Below are 15,045 nucleotides of genomic sequence, written 5' to 3' on the forward strand. Positions count from 1 at the left end.
GAGACCAGCCTGGCCAACATGATGAAACCCCATCTCTACTAAAAATACAAAAACTAGCCGGGAGTGACGGTGCTTGCCTGCAATTCCAGCTACTAGGGAGGTCAAGGCAGGAGGATCATTCGAACCTGTGAGGTAGAGGTTGCAGTGAGCTGAGGTTGCGCCACTGCATTCCAGCCAGGGCAACAGAGTGAGACTCTGTCTCAAAAATAAATAAATAAATAAGTGAAAACATATTGCAAAAAATAGCAGTGGTGTGTTTAGACTCTTGCTGCTCTTCGCCATAGATCCTGACAAGCCTCCTGTCTGCCCTCTGACCACCGAGCTGCAGAGCTCCGGGGCTGCAGGAGGAGGACCCGCAGGGCCTGGGGGTGCAACTGTACCCTAGTCAGCATGGGGATGGAGCAGGGCTCTAACTTCAATTTCCATTTACAGTCATGACATGCAAAAAACATTACTTGATGCCCAGCATGAACCTCACTCACGGACACCCTGAAAATAGTCGCTGATCGCACCAGAGCAATAAAACAGCTTTCGGCCTGAGGAAGATCACATTGAGATAAGTTGAAAGCATTTTGAAGAAAAACTCAGATTGGACACAGGATTAGTCAGGTTGGTCTGAAATCTTCCCCTTGTCTTAGTCTGTTTGTGCTGCTGTAACAAAATATCATAGACTGGATAATTCATAAAGAACGGAAACTTACTCTCGTAGTCCTGGAGGCTGGGAAGTTTGAGATCGAGGTGCCAGCATATTCAGTGTCTGCTGAAGGTCCAGTCTCCACTTCCAAGATGGCACCTTGTGGCTGCATCCTCCAGAGCAGACAAACACCGTGTCCTCACATAACGGAATGGACAGGAGGCAAAAGGGCCTAAGCTAGTTCCTTCCAGCCCTTTTATAAGGCATGAATCTATTCTTGAGGGGGAAGCCCTCATGACTTAATCACATCTCACATCCAAAAACCCCTGAGTCTTAATACAACCACAATCAGAATCATGTTTCAAGATGAATTTTGGAGGGTACACATTCAAGCCATAGCACTTCCCAAAAGATAACTTCTTTAAACAAACATACAAAGCACACAACATCTCTTAGCATGAACAACACATGTGTTATGATGAAAGGGAGTTCTGTTCTTTTCTTCTTCCTTTCTCTCTCTCTCTTTCTTTCTTTCTTTCTTTTTCTTTCTTTCTTTCGTTCTTTCGTTCTTTCGTTCTTTCTTTCAGACAGGGCCTCCCTCTGTCATCTAGGCTAGAGTACAGTGGCATGATCATGGCTCACTGCAACCTCCACCTCCCAGGCTTAAGCAATCCTCCCACCCCAGCCTCCCAAGTAGCTGTGACCATAGGCATGCACCACTGTGGCTGGCTACTTTTTTTTTTTTTTTTTGTAGAGACAGGATCTCACCATGTTGCCCAGGCTGGTCTTGAACTCGTGGGCTCAAGTGATCCTCCCACCTCAGCCTCCCAAAGTGCTGGGATTACAGGCACTGCGCCTGGCCAAAAGGGAGTATTTTCTAAAAAGAATTATTGAAGGTTTTTCTTCCATCTCTGCTTCTGTTTCACCTGCTGGCCCTTGGATTGGGGATCTACGTCAGAAAGCATCTGACAACATCAATCAGTACCTTTAGATGAAGAATTGAAATCTGACTTGGTTCACACAGTGGAGGCTATCTACTGAAAACTGCACCTAACTCTGCTTTTTATAAATGTTTAAGCAGAAACTAGGAAACCAAGGTACAACTCCACAGTCGAATTTATGAATTTATGCACTAAAATGCGTTTGCCGATTTGTGTGCTCTTAGAATCAGCTTGCTTTTACGCAAGGCTGTGTCTGTCAAGAGTCTGGAAAGAGAAAAAAATAAATCTTTGCTAAATTCTTCAGAGATTGCGATATTTGCATATAGTTTAAAACCAAACCTTATCAGAGGTTTTTTGATTAAACTAGGAAAAAAAAAAAAAAGTTGTTTACTTAAGAATAAACACTTGCACTTCCCCAGTGTTACTAGGCCCCTTGCAGGCTTGGTTTGGGTGGCTAGAGCTGGAGCCAGTTGCAGCAGTAAAAGTGACCCATATTTTTTGGCTTTTGCCATTCAAGAGCTGGGAGGGTTTAGGAGGTTGAGAAGCCACAACAAGACTATAGCCACTTCCTTTGGACTTCACTGGACCTTGCCTCACAGAAATGGGGCTTGTGGAAATGACTTAAGCCTTCCTCCAGCTCGATTTCGAAGGAAATCGAGTTCTGTGTTGATTTATAGTTGTTAGCCACGATTTTATTTGTCAGTATTGTAAAAGTTGTTGGGAAGTCTACATCATTAAAAAATATTATCTGTCAGCCCAAAGATATGGAAAGTAGTTTGGTTTTGTTTTTTTGGTTATTTTTGTTTGTTTTTTGAAAAACATACAGCTTGAGAATTTTCTCCCCTAGATTTCTCGGTCAGTTTAAGGACATTTAACGTCAGTGTTGTTATTTAAATAGCCACATTTCCCAGAAAGCTCCTGTGTTTTTTGTAACCTCCTCTCTTTTCTAACAGGCCTAATACAAAGTTAGCCTCATATGTGTGAGTCCTGGAAATAGAACATTCAGCAGATTCTAGGTAGTAATTACTACCTGGGGCACCAATAGATACGTACTCCTGGTGCTATCTGGCAGACCCCTGGAGCCAGGGCTGAAAACACTGACGTACTGCTGGCCAGCATCCGTCTTAACTTGCTAGCACCTGAACCTTACCAGTAGTTCAGCATCGTGAATGTTACTCTGGCCCAGGAGGGCATTATTGCCCCAGGTGCATGGGTCTTGGCATGTTTAGTGCCTCAGCACTGAAGTCTGGCTTTGGACCCTTCCTACTCCACGGCTTCTCCAACCTTTCTCTTCTCATTGTTGGGCTATTTTCTTCGTCCTTACCTTGACCTCTTCCAGTCTCTAGGACCCATCAAACCTTAGGCAGGAATTATTTGAACCTCTCTTCTCATCAACATGGATGTAATGCCAGTTCCCCAGGAGCGAAAACACGATCTGACACCTTGAAGACCTCCCCATCCCACCCCCTGCACCCCACCTCTCTGGAACACATGCATGCACGCGCACTCACATACACTCCTTGGCTCTTGCGATGGGCCAGCCTGCTTAACATCCCTGGTGATGATGTCTGAGTCACGCAGCTTCCTCTGCCTTCTGCCTGAAAAGCATCATCTTCAGCAAAAGTGGTTGCCTGGTACGAGGAAGTAACGTAAGAAAGGATATGATAAGGTTCTTTGATCAATCATGTTTCTGAGAACATCATTATCTTCTATCTGTATTCAAAGCAAGTTCCGATTCCAGTGGAAAGCGTGGCCTCTCAGAGCCGTCCTTGTTTACTCAGATATAGAAGTGATCCACTGTCCTCGTGTTCTCTCTTCATATTTACATCATTAAAATTCTACCACAACCCTGTGAGGGAGGAACCACTGTCCCCATTCTCCTGATAAGGACACTGAGCTCGGAAAGACTAATCAAAATGTCCCAAGTCACACTTCTGGAAAGTTAGGAAGCCGATTCAAACCAAGGATTCTCAGATTCCAAAGCCCATGCTGCTCTCTCATCAGTCTTTATGCCTGGTCTTGGATTCAGCTTTCTTGCGTTTCTTTTGCCTGAGGCCATGTGTTGTTTCATGTTCAGCACCAAAGTCTCCCTAAGCACTGGGGTGCCGCTCTGTCCCAGCAGCTCATCCTTAGAGGATGAAAAGCCCCCTCCGACCCTGACTGAAGCCAGAATCTGGCTCCCTGCTGATGACGTTTCTCATTACTCCCTGGCTGCCTGGACATCCAAATCCAACCAGGATTTGCCAACCCAGTGCTCTCCTGTCTGATACATTACCAGACTCCTGCAGGCCAGATCCCTGCCATAGTGCCATAGCTGCTCCCATAAGCTACCAGCTCCTGTTACATACCCTTTGGCTTCAGCTGTCACCCCACCCCAGTGAGCAAGTCAACTTATAAGTCCAGCCCCTCCCAGCCTTCTCCACTGGATCCCACTTCACCAAGCTAAGTCTAGCTGTTTCTTGAGGTGCTTGACTAAATCAATGACTAGCACTTAAGCCTCCCGTCTTTCTTTTTCTGTTTGTTTTTAATTTTGTTTTGTTTTGAGACAGGGTCTTGCTCTGTCACTCAGGCTGGAGTGCAGTGGCTCAAACATGGCCTACTGCGGCCTTGACCTCCCAGGCTCAAGCTATCCTCCCACCTGAGCCCCCCAAGTAGCTAGGCTACAGGTGCATGCCACCACACCCAGCCAATTTTTGTAGAGATGAGGTCATCATGTTGCCCAGGCTGGTCTCAAACTCCTAAACTCAAGCAATCCTCTGGCCTCAGCCTCCCAAAGTGTTGGGATTACAGGCGTGAGCCACTGTGCCCAGCCAAGCCTCCTATCTTTGTCTCTGTTCATTTGCATCATAAGTTGGATTTCCTGAGAATCCAACTTTGAGACAAGGATTTGAGTCCAAGTAGTTTATTTTAGGGGTGACCCAAGGAAGTATTCCTGAATGAATTACCCATGTGAGTCCATGGGGTTCAGTCCCACTAGAGAACTATGAATGACAGCATAGAGCACATCTCAGAGTCCTGCCACATAAAAAAGGCAAGAAAGCTTAGGGTTTTTCCCTCCCATTACCACGGTCATTGGCTGAGGGGTGCACCTGCACTTCAGGCTGAAGCCCTCAAGTGGAAAGTTGTGGGTGCTTGCAGTAGGTTGCCCTGTGATATATGGTGATGGTGATAGTGAGTATCTAGGGCTTACAGGCATAGCACAGGCAGCTGTGCTATGAATTTTATTATTTATAACAAAGTTACAATAAATAAAAATCAGTAAAAACAGCACTCAAAGCTGCTGCATTGGACATTCTGGAAAGCTTCTGGAGTAAGTATCACAAAATTATTACCTGTAGAATTCTTCCCTACCTTATGTTTAGCTCATGAATTGTGCATCAGAGCCCTATATAACACTGCTCAGGCAAGCCCCCCACCAAAACCTACGTCCAGATGCATCCAGAATTCTCAGAGGCCTTTCCTGTGTTTTTTGCTCTTTTACTAACTCTGAGAATATAGTTCATCATTTAATATTTAGTGAGCCTTCCCTCCACATGAAAGGGCATGAACTAGGCGCTATGAAAGAGCACTAAGTATAAAATACTTCTTTCTTTCTTTCCCTCTTTCTTTCTTTCTTTCTTTCTTTCTTTCTTTCTTTCTTTCTTTCTTTCTTTCTTTCTTTCTTTCTTTCTTTCTTTCTCTTTCTTTCTCTTTCTTTCTTTCTTTTTTTCTTTCTTTCTTTCTTTTGTCTCTCTCTCACTCTCTCTCTCTCTCTCCCCCTCCCTCCCTCCCTCCCTCCCTCCCTCTCTCTCTCTCTCTTTCTCTTTCTTTCTTTTTTCAAAACAGGGTCTCACCCAGGCTAGAGTACAGTGGCATGATCTTGGCTCCCTGCAGCCTCAACATCCCTGGACTCACACGATCCTCCTGCCTCAGCCTCTGAGTAGCTGGCACTACAAGTGTGTCACCACGCCTGGCTAATTTTTGTATTTTATTGTAGAGACAAGGTCTCGCTATGTTGCCCAGGCTGGTCTTGAACTCCTGGGCTCAAGCAGTCCTACTGCCTCGGCCTCCTCAAAGTGTTGGGATTACAAGCGTGAGCCACCATGCCTGGTCCTTTTCCTACTTTCAAGGAACTTGTAGTCTTGTTGGACATTAAACTATTTATCATCATTCTTTTGAGGTGGAATACAGGATGAAAGCTGCAGAGATAGAGTTGGTCAAGTCTTTCCAGCTGGAAAATCTATAAGAACAGAAATCAAGATGGCTTGACACGAGAATTAAAATGCTAAATGCACAGAATTAGCAACCTCTGTGGAATCACGGAAGATGGCACTACCTTTAACATTGAGCTGTAGTTGGCATCCTGCCTTACTCCAGCTCTACTGTCAACTCCTCAAGAACAGAATTTTTTTTTTTTTTTTTTTTTTTTTTTTTTTTTTTTTTTGTTGAGACGGAGTCTCGCTTTGTCACCCAGGCTGGAGTGCAGTGGCTGGATCTCAGCTCACTGCAAGCTCCGCCTCCCGGGTTTGCGCCATTCTCCTGCCTCAGCCTCCCGAGTAGCTGGAACTACAGGCACCCGCCACCTCGCCCGGCTAGTTTTTTGTATTTTTTAGTAGAGACGGGGTTTCACCATGTTAGCCAGGATGGTCTCGATCTCCTAACCTCGTGATCCGCCCGTCTCGGCCTCCCAAAGTGCTGGGATTACAGGCTTGAGCCACCGCGCCCGGCCTCAAGAACAGAATTTTTTAAAATTAATTACCTGTTGTTGCATACCAAGTTATCCCAAAACTTAACATCTTAAAACAAGATGCATGTACTGTCTTAGTTTCTGTGAGTCAGGAATCTGGACACAGCTTAACTGGGTCCTTTTCTCAGTATTTTGCAAGGCTGTAATCAAGATGTTGGCCAAATATTTGGTCTCATCAGAAGGCCAGACTGGGGAAGAATCTGCTTCCAAGTTCACATGGTAGTTGGCAGGATTCAGTTCTTCATGGACTGGTGAACTGAAGGGCTCAGTTCCTAGCCAGGTGTGCTTCTCCAATAGGAAGTCTGCTTCACCAAAGTGTACAAGCCAAGAAAGCAATAGAGAAAGAAGTCACAATCTTTTCTGACCTAATAAGCAAGGGACATCCCATCCCCTTTGCTGTATCTTATAGGTTAGAAGCAAGTCACTAAGTCTAGCCAACACTCAAGAGGAGGGGGTTTCTTACATAAGGCCATGAACACAAGGAATCATTGGTGGCCATCTTATAAGTCTGCCTATCATGTGTTCTTACCGCCTAGCTTGATAATATTTGTTATTTTGAATGCTTACTATTCCCAAGACAACAAAACAAGTTGAAAGATTGCTCTACAGCAACACAAATATCAGATTTCAGAGGGGGCAGACCATAAATAGGAGAGTTTGGGGGTATAAATTTCTTTTTCTTTTTTTTTGAGACGGAGTCTCGCTTTGTCACCCAGGCTGGAGTGCAGTGGCACGATCTCGGCTCCCTGCAAGCTCCGCCTCCCGGGTTCATGCCGTTCTCCTGCCTCAGCCTCCCGAGTAGCTGGGACTACAGGAGCCCACCACCACGCCCAGCTAATTTTTTTTTTTTTTTTTTTTTTTAGTAGAGATGGGGTTTCACCATGTTAGCCAGGATGGTCTTGATCTCCTGACCTCGTAATCCACCTGCCTCGGCCTCCCAAAGTGTTGGGATTACAGGCGTGAGCAACTGCGCCTGGCTTTGGGGTTATAAATTTCATACTCTTTAGCAGACAAGTCCACTATGAACCCGGTCATGTACTAATAACTAGACTGTGAGCTCCGTGAGGGCAAGACTATATCCAATATCTTGACATCTTCAACACTTAGCGTACCCTTCCCTGACACATGAAAGAAACTTGGAAAACATTAAAGGGTTTGAGGAATGGTCTAGTGAATGACAAATCTATCCCATGTCCCAGGGTACACATTTAACAAAATATTATGAAATTTAGAAAGTGGTCATAAAAAGGGGAAATTTACTATTGCAGGAATACTTTTTTTTTTTTTTTCAGATGGAGTCTTGCTCTGTCGCCCAGGCTGGAGTGCAGTGGCATGATCTCAGCTCACTGCAACCTCCACCTCCCAGGTTCAAGGGATTCTCCTGCCTCAGCCTCCTGAGTAGCTGGGATTACAGATGTGTGCCACCACACTTGGCTAATTTTTGTATTTTTAGTAGAGATGGGGTTTCACCCTATTGGCCAGGCTGGTCTCGATCTCCTGACCTTGTGATCCACCTGCCTTGGCCTCCCACAGTGCTGGGATTGCAAGTGTGAGCCACCGCACCCAGCCTATTTCAGGAATACTTGATTAAATGAATGTCAACAAGGCTTTCCCCATGTTGGCCCTGCCTATCTTCATTTTTCAATAATACTTTTCAAAATGCAAATCTGAGAACACCTATAATGTGGACAAATAGAAACTGTATCCAGTAAAATCCACACTTGCCAGGGCAGTCGGATGAGCCTTTAGAGCCCAGACACTGGGCAAACAGAATGTGAATCTAGGTTTATCTAGTGAGGTCAACCAGCAGGCATTTAGGAACTGCATATGCTCTGGGGAGTAGTGCCCACAGAGATTCAGAGTCGAAGTTCAGCAGAAGAGGAAATTCCTGTGAAAACTTGTGTAAATTTCTCCTCTCTATATAAGGACAGCTATAAAATTTCGTAAGCTCTTAGAAGTCTGGAACTTCCGTGGGTTTAAGAATGTGTCCATTGTTTTAGCATTTACCTCAGAAGAAATGCTGGTTAGAAAAGGAAGTTCACTAGTTCAACCGTTGTGGAAGACAGTGTGGCGATTCCTCAAGCATCTAGAACTAGAAATACCATTTGACCCAGCCATCCCGTTACTGGGTGTATACCCAAAGGATTATAAATCATGCTGCTATAAAGACACATGTACATGTATGTTTATTGTGGCACTATTCACAATAGCAAAGACTTGGAACCAACCCAAATGTCCATCAATGATAGACTGGATTAAGGAAATGTTGCACATATACACCATGGAATACTATGCAGCCATAAAAAAGGATGAGTTCATGTCCTTTGTAGGGACATGGATGCAGCTGGAAACCATCATTCTGAGCAAACTATCTCTAGGACAGAAAACCAAACACCGCATGTTCTCACTCATAGGTGGGAATTGAACAATGAGAACACTTGGACACAGGGTAGGGAACATCACATACTGGGGCCTGTCGTGGGGTGGGGGGAGTGGGGAGGGATAGCATTAGGAGATACATCTAATGTAAATGACAAGTTAATGGGAGCAGCACACCAACATGGCACATGTATACATATGTGACAAACCTGCACGTTGTGCACATGTACCCTAGAACTTAAAGTATAATAAAAACAAAAAAAAAACCCAAAAAGTATAATTGACAAAAAAATTTTTAAAAAGTATAAAAGTGAAAGAAAAAAATAAATATTTTTAAACATGCAAAATTGTTAAAAAAAAAAAAAGGAAGTTCATTTATTAAGAGAAATTACTCCTTGGTTTCATAACTAATATACATAACGCTCATTCATTCATTCTTTCACTTCTTCCTTCTTTTCCTCTCTCTCTCTCTTCTTCTTTGTCTTCCTTCCCTCTTTCCTTTCCGGCTTTCTTTCAATACACATATGTACTGTTTTACTGGGATATTCCATAAAAATGACAAACATTCTGAGCGGTTCTCTTATTTTTAAGCAAAATCAGTATTCACAAAGATAGCCTACTTGCATAACCCAATTAAGCCTCAGCTGGAGTAAACTGATTTTTTTTTTTTTTTTGACACAGGCTTTCATTCTGTTACCCAAGGTGGAGAGCAGTGGCATAATCATAGCTCACTGCAGCCTCAAACTCCTGGGGTCAAGCGATCCTCCCGCCTCAGCCTCCTAAGTAGCTGGGACTACAGGCGTATGCCATCATGCCTGGATAATTTAAAAATTTTTTTTAGAGATGGAGTCTCACAATGTTGCCTAGGCTGATCGTAAATTCCTGGCCTCAAGTGATCCTCCCACTTCAGCTTCCCAAAATACTGGGATTATAGGCACAAGCCGCCATGCCTGGCCAATACTTTTAATAGATAATTTCATATTGCGTTTCATGACTCTTCTTATTTAGATACACCATGACACTTGTTGGTGGAGGCTTTTAGCTGAACTTGGAATTTCTGTAACCACTGTACATGTTTATTAAATGATGCTAACCCTACTACTTTCCATTCCCCTGCGTCATATGCTTACACAAAGTCAAACTGGCCTGCTATGGTTATCTTAGAAGCCAGCCTTTCACACCCTGCTGTAGGTATGGTCCCTGAGAAAGTAAGGGCAGACTCTCTTTCCTTTGACAAATTTGTCTATCACCTCTGTCTTAGGAGGAGTGATTTCCTGATTCTATACATGTAAGATATTTGTGGAAAGTCACAAACGTCGCCGGCCATTTCAACATTCTTATTCCGTTTTGGGTGACTTAGACCATACATATTAACACTAGCATTCCTTAGATGTTGATAGATGAGTAAGAATCAGATTGTGCACTTCATAACTACAACAGGGTGGTGGTGGGGGGGTTCCCAAGAACTACGGATACTGCAAAAACAAATCCCTTAAGTAAATAGTGGAAAATGATCGTTTATTTTAAGCCCTTTGAGAAGTTGAAAAATGATGCAAAAGGAAAGAACTCGTCTGTTCTTAGTCAGCTTTTGACCTTTGACTATATAAACATAAGAAACACATGAGCTAGAGCTAGGTAACTAAGCAGGACTTCTCTGCCAGCCAGATGAACAAAATGAATCTTCTCCTTAAGGTTTATAGAGACGTACTAGAGCAACACTACACAAAATTATCACACTCAATAATTTATTCATGAAGAAGGCGGTTGCTAAGATCTTGGCATTCTCAGTAACTTTTTATTTTTTAACCTATAAAATGAGGAGATTGGACCAGATGTTTTCTAGTCTTTCCTGCTCTAAAATGTTGACACCAGGGCCCATCAAGTCAGGCTATCTCAGAATCCACACAACAGTTCCTGTCCTTCCACTCCCCTGAGAGCAAAAGCCCCTTATTATCTGGCTTGAAAGTTCTATCGTATGTCATCTTGCCATTAGCACACAACAATTAACACACACAGTATGCGAGGCCCTGCCAAAAGCATCCACAAAGGACGATGAAAGCCTTGGCACCAACATCACGTGCCTCTGTTACTATGCACTGAAATGACCTGGCAGGAAGTGGGCCCCAGAGGAAGAAGGGGAACAACGTCTGCTGTAACCTTTATTATCAGAATCTGTTTAGGTTTGTTATGTGCCACCTTGACCTTCTAGCTGCTCTCTAGCAATGCTTATCTTTCATTTCTTTCAGGTGAAAACGTACCTCCAAGAAACCCTGTTTATGGCAAATTCCTGTGTAATCTTCAAGTGTTACATGCCCTGTGACATCTGACATCCCCAATAAGACTTTGGGATTCCTTCCTCTCTAAGTTCCCAATTCATGTTGCACACACACTATAATCTTTTCCCTGCTAGCATGTAAGGTCTTCCCAGGAAGGGCTATGTCTCTTGCCTTTGTATCTCCAGTACCCTAGTGCCTGGCATATAAGAGGAGCTAAACATATATTTGCATAGTAAATGCATAAATGAAAGTCTTTTCTGACCAATTTCATCCTGCTCCGACCACTCTTTCATTATACAGCTTAGACTATTTACATCTTGCTACACAAGCATATGCAGCAAATGAACCACTGAGATGCATTATGATTTTTCTTAGTCAAGGAAAATTTTAACGTGCAAGAAAATTGACTATTTAAAGAAACTTTATGTGAATATTTTTGTAACCGGTCAAGGAAGACATGAATTCAAATATTTACAGGGATTTTAAGGAGCAGTCTGAGGGAGGGAGTCCAGAGCTATTCTGTCTAGAATGCAAACTGCCTGAAGAGTCTAAGAACTGACCTGTTTGCCTCTTCTCAGCCCACACTCCTCAATACCCTAAATTCAAACCTGAATAAAAATTAATAGCAATCAAAAGAAGTATACTCTAAAGAGGTTTACATTCACTAAAAAGAAATGAGTATAAAAGAGAATTATTAAATTTTTCACTTTTGTTTTTACTTTATTAGATTATTTCTCAAAATGAATATAGCTTTATTTTTTCTTACCATAAAATAGCATGTGTTAATTGAAATAAAATCAGGCAATACAAAAAGCATAAAGAAAAAAATGAAAATTACCTTTAATCCCATCACTCAGAGAGAATTCTCATTAACATTTTACCTTTCCATATTTTTTCCTATGCATATACAGAAAATGTAGTAATGTTATACATGATGTTTTGTAATCTTTTTTTATTAAGCTGCCACACATTATGGGCATCTTTCCTTTACAATGAATATTGATCTTCATTATTATTTTTTAAATCTGCAGAGCAACATCCCATTGTATGTCTGTACTGTTACTTAATAAATTCTCTGTTGATGTCATTTACATAGCTTCCAGGTTTTCAGTATTACAAATAACACCGTGATGAACATTTTTGTATACTTTTTCAGTTACTTCCTTGGGATAAATGCATATTAAGAAACCGAATACATATTGCCAAATTACCCTCTCCAGAGGCTGATTTTATCACACTCCTACCATCACCAATGAGAGCATGTAGCTCCACAACAACAGTGATCAGCAATCTGCAAATCTATCAGGCAAGAATTACATTCATTGTTGTTTAATTACTTTGACTACTTGCTAGGGAAGCAGGGATCCAATTCTGACAGAAAATTTCACTTCAGCCACGGAAGCTGCTAGGATCAGTCCCATGTTGGGGAAGTAACGAGCGATGTGAATCTGATAATGGTTTAGGCGACGTTCTGCTTATGTTATTTTTTTAAAACACTCTGTTCTTGAAGTCTATATAGTTAAGTTACTGGCTGTTTTGATTTTCATTTTCCCTTTTGGTCTTGCATATGCAAGAATAACTTGAGAAGAATCTGGAAGAATCATGCAGAACTCATTCGCCAACCTCATGTCCCTGCTCACTTCAGTGCGAAATGGGTCTAACACTTCAGTTTACCAACGTGACCAGATCATTCTTCTTTACACGCTCCAGTTTCCTGCTGGAAATACTTCTCTCTCTCTCTCTCTCTCACACACACACACACACACACACACGCACACACACACACACACACACACCCAGCAGTAACCTTATCCCATCCTTCCCTTCCATTGAGTTTTGACTTTATACCAACTGGCTCTCAGTTCTTCCTGCAAAGCAGGACTGGGCCTGCAGCTCACATTTTTCATTAGAAAACCCAGCAAGGCAGGCAGGTCAATATTGTTATGTGAGGGCAGGCTGAGAGCCAGAGTGCACGATCTACCTGTGGCTGCTTTAATAAGTAGGATGTGACTTAGGAGATAATCACAATATAGAATATCTGACTAAACTGTTCCATAGATGGAGTGGACAACTTGTTAGATACTGAAAAAAAACAAAACAAAACAAAAAAAACACCAAATAAACCCAAAGCTTTTCTGAACTCTTACTGTGTGCCAGGCACCATGTTCATCATTTTCCATAAACTGAATGATTTAATGTTCTAATTATACTTTCAGAAACTGAAAACCAAAGCTTCACAAAAGTGAGTGAGTGACAAGGTCAGAATTCAAATCCAATTACAAAGCTCATGGTTTTCATTATACCACGTCCTTGAGAGTGCCCGTGTGTGATGGTTTAAATGGCGAAGAAATCAGGAATGAAAGAGTCAAAGTTCCCACATTTGGTCATCCCTCTAGACTTTATCCTAGCTCCCCCGCCTCCAGTACCTCACTCCCCACCCCCAACGCCCACACATTCTTTATTTAACAGCTTGACCATTATAGTTAGGTCCAATTTCCCTGGGCTTATGATACTAGTGCCAACTTAGAATAGTGCAATATATCAAACCAGGCAGCCATGGTGTTCATTACAGGTTCATTACATAATCAAGCCAATTTCAATCAAGCTTGTAGGGTTAGGTCAGTAACTTGAAATCATCGATGTCTATGCTGGTCTGTGCCCAGAAATAATGACTTTGATAGTGGGAGGAAGAAGATGAATTTTCCAAACAGCCCCCACAATTCTATCCTAAGGACTCTGAGAATAGCTGATTGCACACGAGGTTACTTTATAAGTGGAGTGGCTCCAGAAATTAACTTACGTTACTGGATGTTAAAAGATATTCATCCTGACTTTCTCACTAAATAAATATTTGGGCTAAGGATAAGCCAAAGTTGTGCTGGACGTTAACAAGTCTTTTGACTTGGTGAACAGTGTGGTGCCACATTTACTGGCAGTTGTATTGAAATAAAGTTGAATTGAACTAAAAGCATCTTACTTTCTGTAACATCTTCAAGAAGGTGTTAACAGGCTAGACGCTCCCTTAGCACTCATCCTTACTGTTTTAAACATTACTCTTTGCACTTTTTGGTTCTGCTCTTAGGTAACAGAAATTGGAGGCAACTGGTAAGTCCTTGATTAGTGTCAGGCACCAATGGGATATACACTTTCTCTATAGGTCATGAACTCAAAAAGAGGGTGGTCTACTGTGGATGACCCCATTAGTTGCCTACCTAGATTTACTTCTTCAGCCCCTTCCTTGCTGGCAGAGCTATTTTGTTCAGGAGCTAATGGGCCCCAAACTAGCCCTTCCATTCTCCTTTCTAATTAGTGGCTTAATCATCATAATATTGTAATGTCTTGTTCTGATGATGGTGATGATGATAATGAAGGCTAACACTTTCTAAGCGTTTACTCTGTGCTAGGTACTTGTTAAAGAACTTTAAAAGGTATCAACTCATTTCGATACAGGAGTTAAGAAGAAATTGCTTAGGCAGATAGTGAGGGTATGGGAGTCCTCAGTAAGGTTTTCCTTTTATTAAAAACAGCCCCCAATCATTTTCTTTTCTAACAAAGAGCAGCCTGTAAAATCGAGCTGCAGACATAGACAAGCAAACTAGGAGCTTGCACAGGTGAATTCCGGCAGTTGTGCCCATGGGAATATACTACTCGGGATGAGGCATGTTCAAAGTGGCAGCACCATCTTCTCTTTTTGCCAGCCACATGTACAGTAAGAAGCAGACTAGATGGCACTGCCCAAGTGGAAAGCCCATTTGTATAATAAGATAAGGGTTGGGAGACCAGCCTTCCCCACGTCACACCTGGTCAAACCAATCTGTGAGCCCTACATAAATCAGACACTGCCTCCTCAAGCCTGCTTATAAAATCTGCTGTGGTCCGCCCTTGCCCCTTTTTTCAGACGTCTTACAAGGAGCTGCTCTCCTCTCCCCTTTCTTATGCCTATTAAGCTCCTTAACCCACCCACGTGTCCGTTTCCTTAATCCTCTTGGCGGGAGATGCCGAACCCTGGATATTTACCCCAGACGGTGATGCCATTTCAGTTTCATTCTTGTAAACCAAAAGAGATAGTTCTCAATCAATCTAGAAAGT

The 15,045-nt window shown here is 42.6% G+C and overlaps 1 protein-coding gene and 1 long non-coding RNA gene across 26 annotated transcripts in view; one reads left to right on the forward strand and one right to left on the reverse strand.

Annotated features, from left to right (window-relative positions):
* LOC105478876 (uncharacterized) overlaps window positions 1–3,351 on the reverse strand; it is a 38,387-nt gene extending 35,036 nt beyond the window's left edge. The window contains exons 1-2 of one of the 4 annotated variants that reach the window (XR_011617135.1): window positions 3,087–3,351; window positions 702–1,839 (exon numbers count right to left, since the gene is read on the reverse strand). This is a non-coding gene — a long non-coding RNA (uncharacterized lncRNA). Of the gene's footprint in view, window positions 1–701 lie in introns of all 4 variants that reach the window. The other 3 variants (XR_985564.2, XR_985561.2, XR_985560.3) reach the window with 3 other exon arrangements.
* LOC105478874 (cyclin-J-like protein) overlaps window positions 1–11,992 on the forward strand; it is a 107,114-nt gene extending 95,122 nt beyond the window's left edge. For 21 of the 22 annotated variants that reach the window (XR_011617130.1, XR_011617131.1, XR_011617132.1 and 18 more), the window contains 2 exons: window positions 433–609; window positions 10,927–11,992. The gene's annotated coding sequence lies outside the window, so the exon portion shown is untranslated. The remainder of the gene's footprint in view (window positions 1–432; window positions 610–10,926) is intronic. The other variant, XR_011617133.1, reaches the window with a different exon arrangement.
* Window positions 11,993–15,045: the final 3,053 nt, after the last annotated feature.

This window comes from Macaca nemestrina, chromosome 19, assembly GCF_043159975.1.
Source record: "Macaca nemestrina isolate mMacNem1 chromosome 19, mMacNem.hap1, whole genome shotgun sequence".
Taxonomy (NCBI): domain Eukaryota; kingdom Metazoa; phylum Chordata; class Mammalia; order Primates; family Cercopithecidae; genus Macaca; species Macaca nemestrina.